Source organism: Peromyscus californicus, unplaced genomic scaffold, assembly GCF_007827085.1.
Source record: "Peromyscus californicus insignis strain IS unplaced genomic scaffold, ASM782708v3 Scaffold_9__1_contigs__length_137607984, whole genome shotgun sequence".
Classification (NCBI taxonomy): Eukaryota; Metazoa; Chordata; class Mammalia; order Rodentia; family Cricetidae; genus Peromyscus; species Peromyscus californicus.
The window spans coordinates 60,198,934-60,222,603 of NW_026294617.1; the positions used below are offsets into that span (position 1 = coordinate 60,198,934).

At 36.8% G+C, this 23,670-nt stretch overlaps 1 long non-coding RNA gene across 1 annotated transcript; it reads right to left on the bottom strand.

Moving 5' to 3' along the window:
- Positions 1-1,528: 1,528 nt before the first annotated feature.
- On the bottom strand, positions 1,529-13,611 carry LOC128106474 (uncharacterized). Its single transcript, XR_008216723.1, has 3 exons — positions 13,511-13,611; positions 7,651-7,747; positions 1,529-1,649 (listed from the first exon to the last, which is right to left on the bottom strand). It is a non-coding gene; the product is annotated as an uncharacterized LOC128106474 (long non-coding RNA).
- Positions 13,612-23,670: the final 10,059 nt, after the last annotated feature.

Genomic DNA, 23,670 nt, shown 5'->3' on the forward strand with positions numbered 1-23,670 from the left:
AATATTTGCCCAGATCTTACCCTGCACAGCAAATAAACAGCTGAGTACAAGAGAACTCTGGGAAGTCTGTCAGGGCTCAGTCAATGAAGAAGAAACATTTGAAGATGTTTTAGTAACTAAAGGGTGTAATGTCAAAACATTTTTATAGAACCCCGGACAGATTTTATCTTGAAGGCTGATGACAGCTGTTGCTACTATCAGTCTCACTGCCATCTCAGAGACTCAGAAGGTTACAGAAACTTCTAGCAATGCGGCAAGCTCCCAGCCTCCTGCTTGCTGACTTCAGGCTGCCCCTTTCCAGAGAAAGGATAAGATACGATTTGTAAAATAGCCTGTTTAGAACACTGGGTTGTTGGAGCCCACCAAAAGAATAATTAGGATTTCACTTTCTTCCAGTGTCATGTGGACATCCCTCCTGGTGGGGTCTATTCTGCATCACAGCTCCACAATAAAAGAGAAAGTCAGATGAAGAAGTGTGATAGCGGCATGTAAAAGGAACCTAGTAATAGAGAAATATCACATTATAGGGTCAGAGACTTAGATGAACATAATCAAACTGTAAGAGAATGAGTTTTTATTATAAATGGAAACAAATCTAGTTCTACGTTTTAGCTATTGAGTGTATTTAGCTACTGCATGTGAACCATATCAGTACATATGATTGTGTGGTTGACCTTCACAATACTTACATTGTGCTGCCTTTTCAAATGCATGTTGATATCATATGTGCATTTATTATAGTCCCCTAGATTATTTATTAAGAATGGATATCTAGCTAGAAATCTCATCCAATGACTGAGGAAACCAGATGCAGAGATCCACAGCCAGGCCACAGGTGGAGCTCCAGGAGTCCAATCGGCGAGAAAGAGGAGGGATTGTATGAGTGAGATTTGTTGAGACCAAGATTGGAAAAAGCACAGGGACAAAGAACCAAACAAATGGAAACGCATGAACTATGAACCAATAGCTGAGGAGCCCCCAACTGGATCAGTCCCTCTGGAAAACTGAGACAGTTGATTAGCTTGAACTGTTTGGGAGGCATCCAGGCAGTGGGCAGTGGGACTGGGACCTGTCCTCAGTGCATGAGTTGGCTGTTTGGAACCTGAGGCTTATGCGGGGACACTTAGCTCAGCCTGAGAGGAGGGGACTGGACCTGCCTGAACTGAATCTACCAGGTTGAACTCAATTCCCAGAGGAGTCTTTGCCCTGGAGGAGATGGAAATGGGATGTGAGCTGGGGGGAAGACGGGGGCGGGGGGGGGGCAGTACAAGGGAATCTGTGGCTGACATGTAAAATTAAATTAAATGATAAAATAAAATTTAAAAAAAAAAAAAAGAATGGCTATCTAGCCAGGCGGTGGTGGCACACGCCCTTAATCCCACCACTCAGGAGACAGAGCCAGGGAGATCTCTGTGAGTTCAATGCCAGCCTGGTCTACAGAACGAAATCTAGGACAGGTACCAAAACTACACAGAGAAACCTTGTCTTGAAAAAACAAAAAACAAAACAAAACAAAAAAACAAACAAACAAGAATGGATATTTAATATATACATACTTTTTTTTTCCAAACAATCATCTTTTTCAGCCAAAATATGCCAGCCATATACTGTTCTTCTTCCTTTTTCCTGTTAGTTCTCAGAGCTGATTTCTGTTGAGTTGAAAAACAATACACATATTTTATGATCCTTCATAAGACAATAAATGGGAAATCAGTGAAATATCTAAAAGAATAATTCATTCAAGAAATGGGAAAAAAGTTTACAGAATCAGTATGCTAAGGTCCAAATAAAATATACGCTGTTAAAGTTGTATGCCATGCTGCATATTTAAAAGGGCAGTATTTGAATTATTTTAATAGGGATACTATCAATGCAGAAAAATTCTAGTTCTTTTTTTATTATTTAAACAGATAAAAATACAAGAAGAAAGTTATAAGTTCCCTCCGAATTCAACTTGTAAAAAGTAGCCACGACTTCTGTTGACTTCATTTTAAGAAAAACAATACTTACAGATCAACTGTTTGGCCAAAAATAATATAGTCAGCAGAAAAGCGTCTGTTGTCTACAATGGAGACTATAGAAGCTGGAGAAGGTTAGTTCATTGTCAAAGCATAGAAAACAGGGCCACTTGGATGATATTTCAGCTGTGACATCATGAACAAGATTTAGGTTCTTCATTTAATTTTCTAAGACTCAGTTGTTTCTTTATAAATCAAATAATAATAACTATTTGAATTTAAAAATCCTGCTTTGTGCTAGGATTTCTGAGAGTGTCCCTCTGGCCGTATTGGTGACAATGATCTACATTGCCTTATTGTTGATGTTCTCACAGGAGGGTATTGCTATTAATTCTTTCAGAAGGAACTATATATTACATACTATATATCAGTGGTTCTCAATCTGTGGGGCATGACTCTCTTGGGAGTCATATGACCTTTTCACAGGGGTTGCATATCAGATATCCTGCATATCAGATATTTATATAACAACTCATAATAGTAGCAAAACTATAGTTATAAAGCAGCAATGAAATAATTTTATGGTTGGGGGTTACCACAACATGAGGAATTGTATTAAAGGGTCACAACATTAGGAAGGTTGATAATCACTGTTATATATGATATATATGAATATATCATATAAAAATGTCTAGTCATATAACATACAGAAACACACACATATAGCTGTTTTGTTAGCTTTTACATGAGACATGTGAACAACTGTGTATGTTTTCTCACCCCAGATAAGTAACAAGCAACAGATGAAATGAATGAGTCTACCACAATTCATATTGGTGAATGAATTAATTGATTGGTTTTCTTAGGAGTGTGGTGGAAGAGTTACACACAAGAGCATGAATAACACCGGTATCATAAAAGCAGCCCACCACATCATTGTTATTGACTCATTAAAGCTGCCATCCAAGTGTTCCTTATTTGATTTGCAGGCAATCACTAGGGCAGAGAGTCTCCTGAGCCAAAGCATCTGCTTTGGATATAGCTCTATATGCTGTGAAGGTGTTGCTCTGATTTGATTGATAAATAAATACTGATTGGCAAGTAGCCAGGCAGGAAGTATAGTATAGGTGGTATAAGCAGAGAGGAGGATTCTGGGAGGATGAAGGCTGAGTCAGGGTCACCAGCCAGACACAGAAGGCGCAAGTTTTAAAAGTACCAGTAAGCCACAAGCCATGTGACAACTTATAGATTAATAGAAATAGGTTAATTTAAGATATAAGAACCACCTGAGCGGTGGTGGCGCACGCCTTTAATCCCAGCACTCGGGAGGCAGAGGCAGGTGGATCTTTGTGAGTTCGAGGCCAGCCTGGTCTACAGAGCAAGATCCAGGAAAAGGCGCAAAGCTACACAGAGAAACCCTGTCTCAAAAAACCAAAAAAAAAAAAAAAAAAAAAAAAAAGATATAAGAACCAGATAACAAAAAGCCTGCCATGGCCGTACAGTTTATAAGTAATATAAGTCTCTGTGTGTTTACTTGAGTCTGAGTGGCTGCAGGAGCCAGGTGGACACAGGAAAACTCCAACTATATAGGCATCCTTACTCCTTATGTATTTAAGAGTGGCTCTGTGAATCCTTCAAAGTTCAGGAGTCTCATGAGACTTAGGAGCTGTTCCCTCTCATGAAACCAGCCTTAAGTGCTATCAGAAATCAGTTGATTGCTTTTATCTACTACTTTCCAAATCATAGGTTAGTTTTGTTGTTGTTGTGTTTTTGACACAGGGTCTCTCATGTAACCTTTGTCCTGGAACTCACTATGTAGACTAGGCTGGCCTTAACTCATGGAGAATCACCTGCCCCTGCCTCCTAAATGATGCGACTAAAGGTGCTAAAGGTGTGTTCACCATGTCTGATCCAAATCACAGGTTAATTTTTAGCCAAGCAATTTCATGTCCTTCTCCCATTGTAACACCTATCTTGTTTGGGTGCGTTCTTTCCGGAAAGACAGATGAACTTTAGTCTATGCCTTATCACTTACAACAATGGCCATGCAAATGATACCATAATCTGCTTTTGGATATGTCTCTCATATGTTACTTTTAAGAATTGTAATACATTATTTAATCCACCAGGTTTTGCGAAGCATCACCATACTGATGAGTCAAACCAACTCATCAGGGAGGCAGACCACTACTTAGCACATAAAAAGAGGGATTTACCCCAAAGATTCTCAGCTCACCCTTGATTTCATGTCCTATCATCCATTTGGGGGAAGATGAAACCATTGTTATTCAGGAAGTCACACAAGCCCATAAAACAAGGGAAGAGACAGACATATCAAGATTGCTCTTGCAGATGCTCCACACACATGTACATCGGCTTCAGCTGGATGCCTCAGCACACACTGCAAGGGTCAAGTCTCTTTCAGCTCATCTTTGGAATGATCAGTTGCTATTTGGGCACCAGTTGCGGGAACCTTTTTGCGGGGAGCCATGTACAAATGCCTATTCACCTCAGATAATGAACAACAGACAAAGGTAGCCAGTGAGTTTTTTGCGGTTAGGTATAATAGTATGGGTGAAGGGTTATTTAAAGGGATATGAATTATTCTAGGATAGCTGCATCACCAAAATGTCTGCCTCAGCATACGTGACAACTCATGAAAGTTACAACCCTGGAACTGCCTAGAAAGCTGCAATTCTGAAGCTCCCTGCACGATTGCAGGCATCTCTGTAGGTCAGAATCGCCTCCAGGAAGCCCAGCCTGTGGAAAGCCTTCTTCCCACAGGTGTCCTCACTATGTGTAGAATCTTGGGAAGGAGCCTTGTCAACCTGTACATTTCAACAATTTCATAAGATGTATTTACTTCCTGCATCTTAATAAACCTCGCTAGAGTATGGAACATTCTGATTTAGAACTTCCTGGCGGTTTCAATTCAAAGGAAATTGCTAAGCAACAGGCATCTCAATATAGTCTCTTAGAACTGAAATATTTTGTCAGAGTAATGATCTTGTAAAGAAAGTATCTATTAGAAGGAAACAATTTTTTTTTGGCTTGGCTAACAACAATTTCATCACCTAGTAACTAACCAGATAGAGTTAATATGAACACAAGCATTGTTCTAGTTTGATTTATGCTGCTGTATTAAATACCATGACTAAAAGTGCCTCGGGGAGGAAAGGGTTCATTTCATTTACAGTTACAATCCATTCCACCACTGAGTGAAGATATGCCAGGAATTCAAAGTAGGAGCTTAAATGAGAAACCACAGAGGGGACACTACTTAATGACTTAATCGCAGTCTCATCTTCACCTACCTCTCTTTTTCAGACTAGGCATAACTGCTTAGAGATGGTACCAGCTACAGTGGTCTGGGTTGACCTACATCAACTGGCAACCAAGAAAACGCCCCACAGACATTCCCACAGGCTGCATCTAGTAGGGGTCATTCCTAAACTGATACTCCTTCTTTCCAAGATCATCAAGTTGACAACTAAGATTAGCCACTATACATATGTATTTTTGAGGTAGAACACATAATATTATTAAGATTTACCATAAAACACAAGAAAAAATGGCCTTCTCTTGCAAATGCACAAATCCAGCTTTCATGCAGGCCACATTTGGGAAACCGAGAAAAAACTATGTCAATACAGAAAAACAAACAGAAAAACTGTCATCAATAGGATAATGACTGTAAGATGGCTGAGCAGATATGCTTCCATCTTCTTCATTGCTTAGATCTCATCCAAATTTAATAAATGCAACAAGCAATAAAATAAAAAAGTAAAAGACATCTGCAACCACAACTCAGAGACAAATGTATCCGGATGAATGAAGAACATGTCAAAATTCCAAGAGGGAAGATCACTGACCTTTGTCAGACAAAGGAGGTGATGTTAAAACTCTCCACAGGAGAGTCTCTAATGAGAAGTAGTAGATGGCAATACCATTACTAACGATTATCCTGGGTTTGCTTTAGGTAGCAGGAAAAAGGAACAGAGTTAATTGTGAAACATGGACCTTAACATGTTGAATGTTCATTCTTGGCCAAGTGGAGTGTGGAGGAGAAGATGAAGGAGAGGTGAGGGTATATAACCCCTTCTGCTGTCTGGGAAGACGCTCACCATGGCATACAAGCACACACTTCTGTGCTGTTCTCTGGCAATGCTCAGGACTTCATGTTAACACTCAGCCCTCCTTCTGTGCTTCTTTTATATGAAAAATTATAAACATTGATTTCCAGAAGAACATATTTCACTCCAAGATGAATATATTTTAACAGAGGCCAACATAGAAGGTATATTTTTAAAAGTAGAACAGGAAAGTGAAAGTATGAACACATGGGAAAGAATAATATTGACTTAGAAATATTGTCATGAAGCAAGATGAAAAAATTATGAACAAATATAGTTTTCTGAATAAAAACAAAATGCAATGATTCAGTAACTATTTTTTCAAGAGGAACTCAAAGCAGTAATCAGGAAAGATCATAAAAGAACAGATGGTATGGAATTTTAAGTGGCAGGGCTAAGGAAATAAATGAGAAATAAAATCACAGAATTAAACAATATTGAAAACTATACAAAGAAAGAAGATGTACTACTGCAGATATCAGAACATAAAGTACAAATGAAAATAGAAATAAATAAAGAAAAACGATTTAAAAGAAGATAGATGTGGAAGAGCAACAAAAATAAATCAACTTATAGAAAACCATTGTTCTTGGAACAGTAAGTCTAAATAACTAATAAAATAAATGCTTAGAATTATGTAAGCCACATTTTCAGATCTATTTAACTGGAAAACCTGAAACTATAAAACTATGAACAAATTTCTGTATAAATTTTTTGTTTATATGGGTGACCTAAAATAGTTCTCAGTGAGTTCCTGGAATTTATTATTAATGAAAACTCCAGGGCTTTGGGTGTAGCTCAGAGATAGAATGTTAACTCATCAGGCCCAGTGGCCTGTGTTTAGTTTCCACACTGGGAAGGAATGCAGGGAAGACAATTAAGAGGTAAACAAACAGAAGAACAAAGGAGCAAGGGTTAATCCAGATACCCTAAGCAACCACTTAGAAAACGGAGGAACAAAGTAATTTGACCTTTGAGTTCATTATACTAAGAGAGCAAAGCGAGGTAGGAGGGGAAATTACTTATGACAAAACACCTTTATATTCAGTTAACTTTCATTTTTGTAATGCATAAAGATGGCATTCTTACAGTGAGGAGTCATCAGAACTTGGGGAAGATAGGAAGTCAACTAGTCATTGAGGCATCACAAAAGAGTACAAGCATTTACCTTATCTAATCCTAGGGCTTAAGCCACAGTGAGCAATGAATTTGCAAGTATTGTAACTAAAGTGTTAAAAAAAAATGTGTAACAAAAAGCACATCTTTCATAATCAAGTGTACAGGGAATGCAATTAAATAAGACTATTAAAATGCTTTTATTTATATTTGAAGGAATCAGCTGATGGCATAGATATTGCCCTTCTGAATTGAGGATTACTAACTCAAAGTTCACAGACCTAGTAGAGTGTTTTCAGCAAATAACTCAGTATGGAAGGGTAATAATATACTCTCTTTTCTACACTACATGAAACTTCTGTCTCAAAATGTGCTCATTAGTCTGGCTGCAACCTTGCTAGATAATTCCAGCGAAATAAGACATGTCAGAGAAGCCATCTTACCCTTTTTCTCCAGATGCCTCCCATTGTCCCTTGAGAGTACTTCACACATGTATTTTGTCACCTTCCTGTTCCATTTTAACATCTTCTTCCAGAGAATCTGTACCAATAAGCCAAGTAAACATTAAAAGAACTGACAACAAATACCAATTCTATTCAAATTCTGTGATGGAGGGAGGAAGGGAAGATGAGTTTTGATCAAATTGCCATAAATGTGTCCTAGTATCTAGACAGGACTCAACACATAATCTAAGAAGGTAGCCTTAAAGTCCTTGCAACTTTTAAGACTACATTTGTCAAAACTATTTTTTATTTTTAATATATTGTGGACTTGACCACACATACATATAATACACTAAGTGAAACTACAATGTAGTAGATTCAACAAAGAACAAAAGAACTAAAACAAAGATGTTTAAATTAATAAATATAAATAAAATATTTTAGACAAAATCCCCACATAATATAAGCAAAACAGATGGAAACAACAACAAAAAATGGGGGTAGTTGGATTTTCTTCATTCCATATTCAGAAACATTTATTATTATTTTCTCTAATTATTTAATTGTGTATCAATTGCATTGGCTATATTAAGCAAAGATTCTTTCTGTATGCCTTTGAACTTTGTCAAAAGTCCTCATAACTTCCTTAGGAGTATCTGAGAATGTTTCTAGCTCCATGAGTAAAATGTAGAGTTAGCTAGTTTATCATTTTTTTCTGATTTTACTGCGATATATTTAGGGCTATGCATTTTCCTCTGAGCACCACTATAGTGGCATCTTATAAATTTACACGCAATATTCAATATCCTAAGAATTTAAAGGTTTTATTCAGCTTATTTATTGATTTTACAGTTACACTGAAAGAGTGTGTTATGTATTGAATATTTTTGTCACCCTCTCAAAATACATTTGCTGAAATCCTAACTCCTAATGAGATGATATTAGTAAATATAGCCTTTGGGAAGTAATGGAAGAGGATAACTTAAAAATGGGATCTGTGCCTTGATAAGAAGATGTGACACCCCCTTTCCTCATTTTGCTCACTATCTTGTGAAGAAACAGTGAAAATTCAGGCTGTCAGCAAACCAGGAAGCACACCTCACAAGGTACCAGATCTGCCAGCACATGGTTAATTTATTTGTTGTGAAAGACAGTCTTAATATATACAGTCCTGGCTGCCCTCAAACTTTATATTCTTCTACCATAGCCTCTTGAGTACTGGAATTACAGGTGTGCACTGAGTTTCTGCAAGTATTTTGATGTTGCCCCTCCCCCCCAAAAATGTCAGGCTAAACAGTAAAATGCTGTCATTTAAGCAATCTAGATGATATTTTTGTTGTAACAGTTCAAACTGACTAAGGTATATATGGTGGACTTATTTTATCTCATCTTATTATGAAAATTTATTCTACTGTGATGGCTTCTGTGGGAAAGAAAGTCAGTTTTCTTGAAGAATGTGGCTCCTAGTACTTTTACTACACTGCAGTAGCTAGCCCACACCAAGAAGTAAGCAGACAGCACAGATTAAGGTCAACAGGTTATGAAAGAGAGAGGTGGGGAGGAGGGAGGGAAGGAGGAAAAGAAAAAATAAAGTGAAATTGAGAAGCCAGAAAGGTAGGGATAATTTTGAGAGGAGTTAACTGTCGGAGTTGAGGGATCGATTTGATCAAAATATAGTGTACAAAATTCTCACGGAATTAGTAAAATGTAATTTAAAAATTGTGATAAGAAGATGCTGTGTAGACTGTTTTTGTACTTAATATCCATGTTTCAACATAGGCACACTTTACCATAATCATGAACTCTGGAAAGAAGTTTCTGTTTCGACTATCCCCAACATTTTAATCATAATTTTAGAAGTATTTTATGTAATTTTCATTTTTGTGTTTAATCTTTTCTAGAATAGAAGGGAAATATAGCATTCTGAGGATGCAAAAGCAACTCACCATCATAAGACGTCATTCCCAGACGTCTTACACAACATTATCATCAAGGAAAACATACTCTCCCCAAATTGTGAAATCCAGTATCTTAATGCACAGTATGTGTGTGCCTAGAAGATAATTACTTAGTTTTTAGATCAAACTCACTTGACAGTTTTTCTACCAGTGTGAAAAAATATAGTTCATAAATGTGCCTTATGTTAAACATTGTGAAAAAGATGTGAAAAAATTCAAGATAAAATAATGATTGATAAACATGATACACTGATGTCAGAACAAGGAGAAGAAATGAGCAACCAGTGTTGTTCCTGTTATGCAAGATATTGTGGTCATGTTAATTTCTTCCTTTCTCCACAACCTACATCCTGTGTTTCACTGCCCAAAATACATTAACTGACCTCAAATGTCAACCCTGTTAAGACCAAGCAATAATAATAAATAAAACTGATAATTGTGTAATGGTAACCCAAGCACATATACTTCTGGTCATTCATTTTCACAGAAAGAAACTGATTCTCTCTTATACCAATCATATTTCAATCCAGTAGAAGCTACACTTCTGATTGTCCCACAACATACTTATTTTTTTCTTTAATTTGAACTTTTATTTTTATTATTTCACATGAGTATAATGCCAATTCATATTTGAATGAGATTTTTTTTTAGAATTTTAATCATTATTTGTGTGTGTGTGTGTGTGTGTGTGTGTGTATGTGTGTGTATGTGTATGTGTGTGTACACTATATGTGCCTGTATGCCACAACTGGCATCTGGATGTCAGAGGACAACTTTGTGGAGTACATTCTCTTCTACTCTTACATGGGTTACTAGAAGCAGGTCTCGGAGTGTCCAGACTTTTACAGTAAGAACTTTGACCCAGGAGTCATCTCAGAGTCCCCTTAGTGATTCATCTGTTACTCAGCCCATCTGTTTTTCTGAATATGTAACTTATCTATTTCCCACCCTGGGCATCTAATCCTAGTGAACTTCAGAAGATCCTGCGCACATGAGCTAAAGAAACAGTGGCCATGTGCTGTTTATTTACGGTAATGTATGACCAACTCTGCTGTGATGATACTACTGGTGGAAAATACAGTTATGCTATTTCTACTTGTTTTCCTTAAAATTAATAAACTGTCCTTTTTCCAATCTAAAGAAAACTACTTATCTATTCATTTCCTGGATCATTCTATCTTCCTGCAGAAATACCTTAAGACCTTAGACAAATATCTTTCACAGGAAAACAAAATGATTAGGATTAAATTATCTCATCTGTTTTGCAAAGCATGAATTACATTTGCAAATCCAATATTTCTTGTCAATTAATAAAATAAGTTTCTGTAATTAAAACTATGAAATTTTACAATGCGATACTTTGTTCCAACATGTATTGAGATGAGTCTGAAGTAGCCAAATGCTTCCTTCGGATTATTACCTCAAAGGTACTGGAGTGTCAGGATGGCTGCACACAGAATCAGAAACTTTTTCAATGAAAAAAAACTAAACAAAACAATCTCCCCCATAATTAAATACAACCACACAGGAATTAGTAGAGGAGTGATAAATATGTTTATTATTTTTCTATTGAGTTTAGACTTAGTATGGCCACCAACAGCAATAATTTATTGACTTAAGGATGTTAACACAAAAAATATGACACATCTATATATATGAATCCATTGTTAAAATGACTCAGATGTTGAACTTTAAAAAGATAAAATATTCAATAAAATTCAAGCTGGTACACATCCAATTAGAGAATTGTAAAGATAAACAAGTTTGGGAAAGATAAGGGTGGCGTCAAACATTGTAAATACGTGGGCATTATATTCTACCTTTCTTATGGACATTAAACAAAATGACCTTGTGTAGAAGTTAGGGAATGATTTTTAATGATAATGATGAGCTCATCCAATGATAATTAATGACACTTGCATATGCCAAGAAATAATTCACTCTTACCAACACCAATTCTTGAAATTATATCATAAGAAAGCACTTTTAACGTGGGTTTCCCATTAAGATTCAATATCTTAATAAACCTGAATAAAATAAAGCAATATTATGGCCTTTGGAACATAGCATGAAAAATTCATAACCACACCAAAAAAAAAAAAAATCCAAAAAAAAGAAGGTTGTAAGAATAAGGGGAGCTTTTTCCCTTTAGTGAATACTGAAAAGTGTCTTGTAAATATCCTAATTCCTTTCTTAATATGCAAATCTCTCATATAAAAAAAGCTTGCTGTCTCTGTAGGCTGGCTGCAATTGAGCTTTTCTTTGGTAGCAGCATCTGCATGCAAGTGCACACTAACAGTCTTTCACCTTTTTCAATGTCCTCTGGTGCTAATTGGAGATGTCTGTGATGAGCTTTGAATATGCAGGAAATGCTTAGCAGGAGTCCCGACATTTGCAAATGGAATTTTCTGGCTAGCTTGTTATTCACTATCTATAGTAAGATTTGAGCTGGATTTTTATTAAACCTTAGTTTTCTTTGCAATATTTAAATCATTATCCTTTTTTAGAACTGAACATATGTTATTGTAATCTGAAAATGTGATTTTAATGTATTTTGTTGCATGACTCAATGGTGATATTTAAAAATAGAAACCAGTGAAATGTTTGTTTCAGGCTTCAAGGTCATGACATTTATTTTTGTCATAACTTTCATTGCAAGCATTAATATTTTGCATTTTCAGTGATGTACTCCCCACTGTAAAAATAAGCATTTCCATTATTATTGAAAAACATAAAATGCCCGTACTGAAAGGATTATAATTTTAGAGATAATTAGCTTTATTTTCAAGCTGTCATGCAATGTACCCTTTCATAATAAGCTCCATTGGTTTGCTAGGAAAAGAAAGAGCTCCTACATCATCTAAAACAGAGAAGAATGTGCTTCTCTGTAGGAGACAGGCTAAGAACAAGGGGTTGACTATTATCACAGGCACAAGAGAGAGAAGGGACTGAGATGGGGCAAAGAGGGCAGGGGTGAGAAACAGTGAACACAGAATAACGGGGTGGGTGGTCTAACTTCCACTCTTTCTTGCTTTCCTCCTCATGAGCCAGAGTTACCAGACTATAAAATGTTTTGAGCAATAAGAGACTTTTGTTAACTTCATGTGAAAAATAGCCTATCAACAAAATGTCAAGAAATAAATTAAGAAATTGACAAATCATCAGGCCAATGAGCACTGTGTAAGGCTTTTGTTAGCTATAACAAAAGCCTGGAAGTTGACACAGATGGAAATGAGCAAAGAGAAGTGCTGTGGGATGGTCTGTATGTCAAATGTGTTGCTGATTAGTCAATAAATAAAACACTGATTGGCCCGTGGCCAGGCAGGAAGTATAGGCGGGACAAGGAGGAGAATAGAGCTGGGAAGTGGAAGGCTGAGTCAGAGAGACACTGCCAGCCCCCACGATGACAAACAGCATGGAAAGATGCCGGTAAGCCACGAGCCATGTGGCAAGGTATAGATTAATGGAAATGGATTAATTTAAGCTGTAAGAACAGTTAGCAAGAAGCCTGCCACAGCCATACAGTTTGTAACCAATATAAGTCTCTGTGTTTACTTGGTCAGGTCTGAGTGGCTGTGGGACTGGCAGGTGAGAGAGATTTGTCCTGTGGGCCAGGCAGGAAAACTCTATCTACAGAGAAGTATTAACAGTATTGTCATAAGCAAAACTCCCTGAGAGCACCATTTTCAAAGAAAGTTTACATTTCTTCATCATCAAGTTTACCATGAGATCTTTCTCAAGAAGCACACAATTTCATAGTGATAATTTTAGATACGGAGCTATACATCAGAACACTAGAACATTCTTGTGACTCTGAACCTTTATACTTGTTAGTCAGCAAAGTAGAGTTTTGTTGTTTTGTTATTAATAACAATCTACAGACAGCATTTAAGACTACCCACCTGAGGTCTACACGTCCCCTAGCATTTTTTCAGAGTACTCCAATGTTTCCGCTTTTCCTGTATCATGATCTAATGTCTTGCGTTTTTTGTTTTTGTTTTTTTTTTTTCTTAGATTTGCTTCAAACTTGCCTCCTGCTGATTTGTGTTACTGTGTTTATAGTTCACGAATTTGTTACCACTTAGCAACCTGAGACAAAAGCCTCTGCCTTGAGCTTCCTGTTTAGGTCAGTTCTGTAATTCTACACCATCTCTGCAGACTGAACATTCTTTTTTTTAATTCAAAGATAACCAAGTAACTCTCTTCCTTACTAGTTAAGCTGCTGTTTTTATCTTTATAACACAACCTGACAAGAAGCAATTTACAGGCAATGTTTCTTTTGCTCACAGTTCTGAACCAACAGTCCCTCATGGTGAAGAAGATGGTATGAAAGGCATGGATCAGGACCAGCTCTAATCCAAGCAGTGGCAGGGCATTCAACCACATCTGGGTGAATATGGAAGCAGAGAAGGCAATACCTAGAATCAAAGGATTTCTCTTTTACCCTTTTATTTGATCTAGGGCCCGATCTCATGAATGATGCCACCCACATCCATGGCACTTTCATTCTTTGCTTTACCTGAAATGTGTGACTAAGCATTCATTACTCCAGACTGTGGTGATTAGCCACCGTTCTTGTGATTTTCTTTATTTTTTCAAACAATTGTCTTTATATTTACTTACATTTCAAGAGAACTGGAAGTGGGAGAAATTTTATACTATCTACATTCAATCATTCTATGAAATCAATACCCATATTTTCTTGAACTTTTTCTAATTTCTAATTTCTAACATTTTAACTGGTTTATTTGTAAATTGAGGTATGTACACATTTTGTTGTAATGCTAAGACTCCAACTGTGGAAACTGAAACAATGCCTATTAAAGTAAATATTACAGCTATCAGTAACCCAGTGAATTTTTTAATTAAAAAAAAATCTTCTTTTTCATTTTACATACTACTTCCAGTTCCTCCTTGATTTCCTTCTCCCATGCCCCACTTCCCCCCATCCCATCCCCCATCCACTCCTCAGAGAGGGTAAGGCCTCCCTTGGGGAGTCAACAAAGTTGTAATACTAAATTGAGGCAGGACCAAGCCTCTCCCACCTGCGTCAAGGCTCAGCAAGATATCCCACCCTAGGGAATGTGTTCCAAAAGTCATTTCATGTACCCAGGATAAGTCCTGGTCCCACTACTAGGGGTTCCCCAAACAGATCTCACCACATAACTGCCACCCACATTCAGAGGGCCTAGTTTGGTCCTATGCATGTTCCCCCAGCTGACAGGTCAGTCTCTGAGTTCCCACCAGCTTGGGTCAGCTGTCTCTGTGGTTTTCTCCATCATGATCTTGACCTCACTTGCTCCTATAATCCTTCCTCCTTCTCTTCAACTGAGGTCTAGGAGCTCAGCCCAATGCTTGGTTGTGGATCACTGCATCTACAGATGCAGTGTTTTTCTTTTAGAGGAAATCTTCAGAGAGTAATGAACTCACATTTCCAGGAGAAGATCCTGGTATCCTTGAAAAGGACAGACCGTAAGCAAAGATGTGAAGGAGAAAAGTTACCATCTACCATCGAAGACTTCCTTTTTTTGGACAATTCCTTGTTACTTAAGGTTTTGAATAATGCTTTAGGGGATCCAGGTCTAATGCAATATCTGATGAGTACTGGATTCACGTGACATGACAACCTGTCTATGTGTCTTTAGTTGTGTCTAGTTTTCAATGAACTTTAATGTAGTTTACTAAAAAAATTTATAAAGCACCAATTATAGAAAATGATCATCCTACCCACCCTGTTTTTATCATCATCAATTATAGAATACATGCATAAACTTGCTGTATTTCTTAAGTACATGTGATTTTTTAATCAATTAAAAGGAAAATAGAAAATAAGGAATTAAAGTGTCATTTTCTGTCTTGTGCAAAGACCATCCACTAACTCATATAAAAGCCGCTATTATGAAGGATCATGAAAAGTGTCTGAGGAGAGAACACATCTGTGATGAGAGAAGAAAGAGTACACTCCACCAAGTCCTGCATGCATGGAGGAGATAAAATGTCACCTCCAGCAACTCATTATACTTACATTCACAAGGTCTTTAATGATTGACTTCTTCTTTGGTTATTTTAAAAGTTTTCTGGATGCAATCATGTAGTCAGAAGGTTTCTCTGGTCCCTCCAGGCTCCAGCAGTATCTTGGCCTGCTTATAAAATAATCACTCAGAAGCTTATATTAATTATAACTGCTTGGCCATTAGCTCAGGCTTATTACTAACTAGTGCTTACACTTAAATTAACCTATAATTCTTATCTATATTTAGCCATGTGGCTTGGTATCTTTTCTCAGGTCTGCCTTGACATCTTGCTTCCTCTGTGTCTGGCTGGTGACTCCTAACTCAGGCTTTCCTCTTCCCAGAATTCTCATTGTCTCCTCACCCTGCCTATACTTCCTGCCTGACTACTAGCCAATCAGCATTTGATTTATCAACCAATCAGAGCAACACCTATTGACAGCATACAGAATGATGTCCCACAGCACAATCATGTTAAAAGGACAGAAACTCAAAGAGTATAAATGCAAACAAGGATGAAAGGTAGGACAATCTGAACAGTCCAATGAGCAAATAGCACTAGATTAACAAATGAAAATATCATCAAGCACGTAACCAATGTAGTATTGGTGCGAAAAAAGCAAATATCTATAAGTGCATACAAGTATAAAAACCAAGAAAATAAATTTGCAAATAGATTGAAAGAAACAAATCTCACATAAAATAACTCATGTACAGAAAAAAGTAACTTTATGAAGATACTCTCATGGAAGGGGATGGAACTTATGAGTATGGTTTGTGTTTCAAAATTAGTTCAAAGACTACAGTATGGAAACAGCATAGATATAGGGTAGCAAAGAAAGCTGCCACACACTACTTGTGTCAGGTTCAATGACCTCATGGATGTGAGGCAAACATGATAACCACTACACCACAGAAATGGCTCTAACTGTCCTCAGGGGCATGTCATGTCGACAGCTTGTACCACATTATGGAGCATTTGTGTTTGTTTCTTATTCTGTATTTTCTCCTCTAAATCTGTAACTATAGTCTAAATGGGAGACAAAATTCTTACAAGCACATCTTGAGGAACATTTCATAAAACTCTGGACTAATAAACAGTCGATAACCAGTAAATCACTCTTGACAAACAGGAAAGTCTAAGGGATTGGCACAGATTGGAGGAAGCTGAAGATACCCAACAGCTGAATGCAATGACATGTCCTCTGTGGAGTCTGGAACATGAGCAGCAGGGTTTACTTGGTGCTGATTTCCCAGTGATGATTGGTTCTAACGCTGATGGTGCTACACTATAGGAATGTGAATTTAGTAAGAAATAAGGGGACTGCATGTAGTTTATACAGGAAGACTGCATTGCCTTTGTAATTGTTGTCAAAAGTCAAAACTATTTTTTGTTAAAATGTATTAGCATATATATTTACAAATGTACACTCATACACTCATTAGATCTGGGATGATGAACCCCAAGTGACAATTGTAATTAAGATATTCTTGGTTTATATGCGAAATTCTCAACAACGAAACTCCCTCAGAGTAAACTTCAATGCCAATCATGAGTGTTCTGTATGCTCTGTACTCTAATTATGCACCATTAAGTTCTATGAATGACCTACTCCCACTCTCAAAGGGAGAGCTACCTGTTAGTATGTGTTCTCTTATATGTGTGCCCTGAAAGAAGCAAGACTAGTTGAATAAATATGCCAAGAGAAATTACTTCTAGTGTTGGTATGGACACATTAGTAATGAACTCAAGCTCACCAATAATATGTCATTGTCACATTAAGGAAAAAAATTAAATCACTTACCTTTGTGGTATTTTTTTTTTTTTTTTTTTTTTTGCCAAGAACAAGCCCAGATTTGAATCCTCTGCTTCTCTCTCCTTGTGTCATCAATCATTCCTTATCTGTCTGTTGTGTGAATCTGAATCTCTATCTAGCTGTCCTGTCCTATCTCTCTCCCTCCCCATCTCTCTCTCTCTCTCTCTCTCTCTCTCTCTCTCTCTCTCTCTCTCTCTCTCTCTCTCTCTCTCTCTCTCTGTGTGTATGTGTGTGTGTGTGTGTATGTGTTTCCCTAACACAAGGGTCTTTTGCTCTCTATTTATTTAACAACACAGAAAGTATCACATGGGGAAGGAATGAGAAATACTTTTGAGAAATCTTTAACAGATTATACAAAGGATCAATTTATTGACTCTAACTGACACAGACAATTAAAAAAATGCTATCAAGTGGTATCTGTATGTTGGTTGCACTATCTTTGGTAGATATTCATTTTATAAGGCCACTTTTTTATCCTATTTGCTGTTTTCTGCCAATGATTATCATAACATATACAAAAACACATATATTTCTCTGGGTTGGGGTCATGAGAGTGTACATAATTTAAGAATAAAGTCATGTAATAACTTATCTTGTAAAAGCTGATTACATGGGAAATCCAAGGCAAGTAAGATTGGTTCTTACGTTGTTCTATTACAGGTAGGTTAACAAACAGGTGGAGTGCACAGTAAGAGAGCAATCTTAAGTTTTAAGTGACTGAATTTGATATATATGATTAACTTGGCTGTGAGGGCAAAAAAAAAAAGGCCAAACTCTTTTCATTCAAGAGTTATTTTCATAATATTGTATCAAGAGTTATTTTCATAACACTGTTTCACAATTGCTAAATATTAAAATGTTTTACTACCGTCCACTATGCATTGAGTTAATATCATCAAAGTATAGAATCTAATCCTGATACTATGAAAATATATTTAATCCTCAAATTTATGAGCCCAGGATTCTTTAAATAAACCCCAATCCAGAGCTCTTTATTTATTTTACTGTCTCATACAGAAAACTTCATTTTCAGCTTTTATATCATTTTTCTTAATGTATTAATTTCTCATACAGATTACAATTTTTTTTAATTCCACAAATACTATCATTGGCACAACTCAACAAAGCCATATTTGATGCAGATGATGAAGGATCTTTCAAGCTTAATCTCAGCTAATATTCTGCCTCAGTAAAGTATACTCACAGGAGCGTTGATTTAAATATTTGCTTCATAAAATCGAAAGCATTTTTCACAACATATTCTTTCAGTGTTTTTAAATATTTGTTGGAGCTAAAGGAGCAATCTGAAGAAAACGACTTTGATGTCTTGTATTTAGAGTGCTGCTCTTGTATTTATTGATTTTATTTTCTTGAGGCAGCATCTTCCTGTGTAGCCGAGGCTGGCCTTACACTGACTCTCCTCTTACCTCAGCCCCCAGATGCCCATGGTTGCAGGTATGCACAAGTCTACCTGGCATTATTGTTTCTGAATAGCTAGTAACAATGAAGAAATATAGACTGAAAGATGAATATATTTTAAACAGTGCTAGTTTCCTTTCTCCCAACTTTATTATTCTTGGAGAAACTAATTTATAAATAAAATTAATGCATTCATATGTTTCCTTTCCATTTACCTGAGAACAGAATCTCTTACCTGTGTTTGTGACAAGATATAGAAGTCCTCCTGTTAATCACATGTTGAGTTGTGTTCTTTTTCCACATGGTGCGCATTCATAACTGTGACACTATGGTTCTGGTATGTGTTTTCATTCCTGCTTCGCATACTCACTCAAAAGGATGATATTAGCAGAAGGATATATAATCATATTTTAGATGATGATTGTAATGCCATTTCAGTAGATAGCTAATTTGTTAACTAAAATTTAGGAACACACATCTATATTACCTGTAGAATATTCTTAGTTCTGGTCTTAACTGGACTATCAGTAATATACCCTGGAGTGAACTACTTTTTCTGCAGGTTGCTCACTCTTCCCTATGTATACACAAATATTTATGTGTCACTGAGGGTCAATTCTTCCATCTTCTTTCTGCTCCTTGTGTGTGCATCTCTAATTTTCTGCAATCTTTATTTCTGCAGGAATGTTCTTACCCACTTTTTTCACCTCATCAAGTTAATATAAAATTTGTTTTGAACGGCTATCTGCAGCTAATACAAGAGGGTAAGTAAACCACTGAATGTTTGCTGAATGAACTCATCCATTTGCAACATAGTTCTGACTCATTCAGACAGAAACATTTAATATGAAACTAATCAAATAACAAAATTATTAAGAATGCTCTGTGACATAGTAATTGTCTTTTTATAACATACTTCTCATCTGAAAGAAATACAAAACCTAACTGAATATTGTGCTGTCTGAATTTTCAAAGAGGAAAAAGGTACACTGTCCTTAGTTTATTATAATTTATGATGCACTATAACTTAAAATTTACCACTGTGAAATGCTTGAGCACTGTGTGTATTTTCTTATGCATGACATTGTATGTCTTTTGTTTGTATAGTATTTTTTCTTTCTGAGTCTTGGTTACTTTGGTTAATACAGTACTCTCCACTTTCATACATTTTTTTTGAAAATTTCATTTTTCTTCATGGCTAAATAAAATTCCATTGTGTATATGAACCACAATTGTATTATCCATTATGCTATTAAAGAATATTTAGACTGATATGTGTTCTTGCTATGTGTAGAACACAATAAACATGGTATGTAAATTACCATGTGATAGAATACTTTACCCTTTGGGCATATGCCCAGGAGGAGTAGTCATGTCTGGTAAGTCAGTTCTGCTTTTTAGTCTTTTCAGAGTGTCCACATTAATTTCCCATAGTGACTACACTTATTTATACTCTTCCCAACAGTCAAGCAATCTCTTTTGACATCCTCTCCATTATTTGTTGTCATTGTTTTATTTTTATTTTATTTAAATAACATTTTGTTTTTCATTTATTTTACATACTGCTCTCAGTTTCCCCTCCCTCCTCTCCTCCTGGCCCCCCAGCCCTTGTTTCCCATTTACCTGTATCCCCTTCCACTCCTCCTCCATCTCCATTCAGAAAAGGGCAGGCCTCCCATGTGCTTGAACAAAGCGTGGCACATCAAGTTGAGTCAGGACTGAGCTCCTCCTCTCACATCAAGGCTGGGCAAGGTCCAGCACTGGGAACAAGTTCCCAAAAGCCAGCTAAGTGCCAGGGACAGGTCCTGATCTCACTGCTAGGAGCCTTACAAAGAAACCAAGATACACAAGTGTCACACACATACAGAGAGGCTGGTCCTATGGAGGCTCCCTAACTGTTGGTCCAGAGATCACACAATCTTTTAATCCCAAAACTCTGGAGGCAAAGGCTCACTGATCTCCATGGGATCAAGCCCAGCCTGGTCAACAGAGTGAGTTCCAGGACAACCAAAGCTACAGAGAGAAACCATGTTTAGAAAAACCAAAATAAATAAGTAAATAAAGTTAACAGAAATGTCCCCCTTAGTCAACTACATGTATAAGAGAAATAAAACCTAAGTTGTCATTTGTTTTCTTGATGATAGCCATTCTGACTACATTGATGTAGGATAGAATCTCAAGTTAGCATTATCTTGCATTTTCCTGATGGCTAAAGATGTCAAACACTTTCTTATCTATTAAACATTTATATTTCTTCTTTTGAGAACTGTCTGCTCAGTTCATTAGCCCACTTTTGACTGAGCTGTTTAATATTTTTTGTATTCTTGCATATTATTGGTATCAGTCTTCAATCAGATATACAAAGGGGCAAAGCTTTTCTCCCATTCTGTAATCCGTCTTTCATTTGATTTCTTGTTTTTATTGTACAGAAGATTTTTAAATTCAAGAGGTCCCATTTGTTGACAGTTGGCTTCATTTCCTGAGCAACTAGTGTTCTATGCTTCAGAAAGTCCTAGCCCATGTCTACCTGTTCTCTATACTTTTTCTGAAATGATTTCATAGTTTCAGGCCCTACATTCAGATATTTGATCCATTAGTTTCCCCATTATAGTTTATTAAAGAGGCTGTGCTTTCTCCAGTGCATATTTTAAAATTTATTCCCCTTTTTTGAGCTTTTAATATAATTACACAATTTCCCCTTCCCTTCACACCTTCCAAATCCTCCCATACACCCCTACTTTCACTCTTTCAAATTCATGCCCTCTTTTTTTCATTAATTATTGTTGCATACATTGTGGGGGGGGGTAGAGAAGGAGACCTGCTTAGTCTATATAATGTTGTTTGTGTATATATTTTCAGGGATGATCACTTGGTATTAGACAACTAATTGGTGTGCTCTTCTCCAAGGAAGACTATTTCTCTCACCTTAAGCATTCCTTGGTTACCAGTAGTTCTTTGTGTAGGATTGAGGCCTCAGGGGCTCTCCCTTGTTAATGTTATTACATTCATTATATATATTTTTACTTTTTACTTTTTATGTGTAAATTTCTACCTGAATCTACTGCTCTGCCCCATTGATCTATGTGCCTCTTTTTGTACTCGTATTACAGTATAACATGTCCTTTATAAGCAAGTATGAATAAACAAAATTTGTGGTTTTGCAGCATAGTTTTTTTTCCTTTTTTTTTCGGAGCTGAGGACTGAACCCAGGGCCTTGTGCTTGCTAGGCAAGTGCTCTACCACTGAGCTAAATCCCCAACCCCTGCAGTATAGTTTTTATTTTCATTTTAAAATCTTTCTTTCTGGCATACATCTATAATCATAATTATCAATATTCGTTTAGTCCAATCATGATTTATCACTTTGAACAACAGTTTCAGAAAAAAAAATAGAAATAGAAATCATAAAGAAGTGTGTGCTTACTAGATAAGTAATGCATATGTCAGCTAAAATAATTAAGTACATAAAAACTACTCACATTGTTTCTTATTTCAGTTAGATATGAAATGGAGGACTTCTGTTTCTAGGACATGATGTACACTAGTACTCTAAGGTTTATTTAATGCTTCTAATTGACTTACAGATATGGTGACTTAGGACAAAGGGGACAAAAAGCAACATCAGCAACATATAGCAGGTATCAATTAAAACAATTTGCTAAAGGCTGCACTGAAGAAGTGCTTTACATATCCATATTTTATGGGTTAACGTATTCATGTGTCTCATTTGCCCTAATATCACCAACTGACATTCATTAAATGTGAATTTCTGGCTTCTAGCTACAATCGCTGTTCTGTGAAGCCATCTGTCCGTGACTTCTGCAATGAGAACAATAATGCCACCACCACCACCATCATCAACAACAACAAACTGGAAAAACAGAGACCTAGGGACAGAGAGGGGTGTGGAGGAGAAGCAAATCCAGCTGGGTAAAACAGTCAACATACGGAGAAGTGGGCAGGATGTAGATGAGTTTCCTAGTTCTCTTCTTCTTCTTCTTCTCACTTATGTTCCCAGAGTAGAGGGAGAGAGGGAGAACTGTTGCAGGCCAGCAGAAAACCAGGAGGGAAAAACCGCAAGACAAACTTAGATTTGGTTGTGAGCCAAAGCTGAAATACAGTCTCCTGTGTGATGCAGAACATTCCTTGATTCTTTTAGAGGAGAGAGAGCAGGCATTTCCCCCAGTTCTGCTACATATTTCCCAAAGTCTGCTTGTCTTACATTATTCAAGCTTATGATGGATCCACAGCAGTACAGTGAATGCTGAGAGAGCTAAACAAAGATTTAAATCACAAGACACAAAAATGGGGTTGGATTTATGATCTCAACAGAATCACTGTGCTTCTCTGTTGATGTAAAACTGTCACCATTAGCCTACAAATATAAAAGGATGCTGAGCACACAGAACATGCTATCATCTACACTGGAGAACAATTAAAAAAGAACTAATATAGCAATCACTAATGAAATGTAACACTCTAGGAAAATTTATCATCAATAGATATCAATGCAAACGTAACTGTGATATTAGAATTTTCATAAAAACAATTAAAATCCTGATTCTCCCAAAGACTCCCAGATCTACAATAAAAATGAGGGCTGGTAACTGGGGAAATACTGAGTTCTGGTTGGGTGATTATTGTCCATAGCTCTTGGGTCAGATCCTGAAATAAAATCATGTTTATCTTGGTAGCTGAAATGTCAATGTGATATTGCAAGGGCTGTAACAACATAGACTGTGGTTTCCCTTGGAACATCACAGTAAAAGGGACGAGAAGACTGGGAGGTAAGTGCAATCAGCTGTCAGGGCCCTTC